The following is a 2,017-nucleotide window of genomic DNA, read 5'->3' as shown; positions in this document are numbered from 1 at the left end:
ATGGCTTCTTTTACCCCCCTCTCGAACCATCTGTCTTCTCGGTCCAAAATATGAACATTTTGGTCCTCAAAGGAGTGTCCCTTATCCTTGAGGTGTAGGTGAACCGCTGAGTCTTGTCCAGAAGAGGTGGCTCTCCTGTGTTGAGCCGTGCGTCTGTGGAGAGGTTGTTTGGTCTCTCCAATATAGAGGTCTGAACATTCTTCGCTGCACTGAACTGCATACACAACTCCGCTCAGTTTGGGTTTGGGTGTTTTGTCCTTAGGGTGGACCAGCCTCTGCCTGAGAGTCAAACCCAACAAGACTCTCTTGTCTTTGTTTTTCTTCTGATCTTCGTATGCCTTTCGTTTGTGATTCTCTTGTTTTTCTACTTTGCCGCTTTCATCATATTTTTCCCCTCGAGACAAATTTTCCATCCCTAGAAAGTTTTCTCAGTTTATTTGGGTGGTCACAGCTGACTTCAATGTAGGAAAAGTGTGAAGTGAAGTTAATCAGAACTTTAGATACACTTTGTCTCATTATCTCCGTGACACCCAAAGACTTTCATCTCTGCCTCAGTACCCGGCCAGCAGACCACCTGCCAAGGACCGAGCAGCTGACTGCAGGATCAGCCTGGAAGCTGGCCCAAAAGTTCTTCTCTGCTCCCGCTGACTGACAGGTGCTCTGGTGGCGACATCTTCCGGACACCTTTCACCTAACACCAGCTGAACCATCAGCTGGTACCGAATGCAGCAGATGATAAAGTCAGCTCTTAGTAGGAACTAAAATATCCTGATATTTTCCTTGGTGTACTTCTGGTGCTAACAAGGCAAGAAAGGTCTTCGTCCCAAATTTAATAAATTTACCACTCCATATTTCCTAAATTCATAGTAATTTTACAGTACCTTTAACTTTTCAAACCCCCTCCCTTTGGCTCAAAGTTTTAAGTTTTTTTGATTTAATTAGACTCTCCTGTTCAACCTTTATGCTGATTCAACATCTCAGTCAATAGTTTGGTACCAAATTCAAACCTTCCAATATTCTTCATAACCTGCCATAGCGTGTGCTATATTTGTTTGTTCAATAAACATCACATAAATGGTGAAACTTAATTCAGTTGTGCGTGTAATTATTATCTTATTCCGAAGTTAAGAACTCATTGCTTTGGGTAACTTTTTGAGACTGATAAACATATAAATTCTAGATTTATACAAATTTTCCCTCTTTTGAGGGTGGTGCTCCGAGGTTTATAATTTATGAACAGTTAATGATTCATAACTTCTCTATCCTATAACATGTACCCTCTACAAGTCAGAGTCCGTTCCCCCACCCAAAGGTGCAGGGAAGCTACCCTCCTATCAGCCAGGGAAAACTCCAACAGACAAGTACCAAGGCAAGGGTTATAAGAACTCAAGCCACACCAACTCAGCACCTCTCACAATGGGCAACTCAAGAATGTAATGAGGTCCAGCCCATCTCAATGAGATTGGTTCCAAAACCCAAACCGTGTGCTGAGGTGACCAAACCATAACAAGTAAGCAAGTATCTGGACATCTGATTCTTCTCACAGCACAGCTGTTAGCTGTTAGTTAGCTTAGCTCAGTGGCCTAGTGGTAGAGTGTCTGCCCTGAAACTGGGAGGCCGAGTGTTCAATCCCTGGCTGGGTCATACCAAAGACTGTAAAAATGGGACCCATTGCTACCCTGCTTGACACTCAGCATTAAAGGTTGGAATTGGGGGGGGTTAGATCACCAAATGATTCCTGAGCATGGCACTGCTGCTGCTCACTGCTCCCTCAGGGGATGGGTCAAATGCAGAGAACAAATTTCACATACTCAGGTGTGTGACAATCAGTGGATCTTTCTTTCTGTTAATCAATCAAATTTTATTTGTATAGCACATTTCAGCAGCAAGGCATTTCAAGGTGCTTTACATAATTAAAAAACAAAATAAAAACAGCATGTGACAATGAATAAACAGTAAGAAAGAGACAAACATCAAAAACCCGCACTCTAACCCTAATTTAGCCATAAGCAACTCT

The sequence above is a fragment of the Kryptolebias marmoratus genome, linkage group LG19 (genome assembly GCF_001649575.2).
Source record: "Kryptolebias marmoratus isolate JLee-2015 linkage group LG19, ASM164957v2, whole genome shotgun sequence".
In the NCBI taxonomy this organism is placed as follows: Eukaryota; Metazoa; Chordata; class Actinopteri; order Cyprinodontiformes; family Rivulidae; genus Kryptolebias; species Kryptolebias marmoratus.
The sequence above is the reverse complement of the archived record's forward strand: the minus strand, read 5'-3'. Positions refer to the sequence as shown.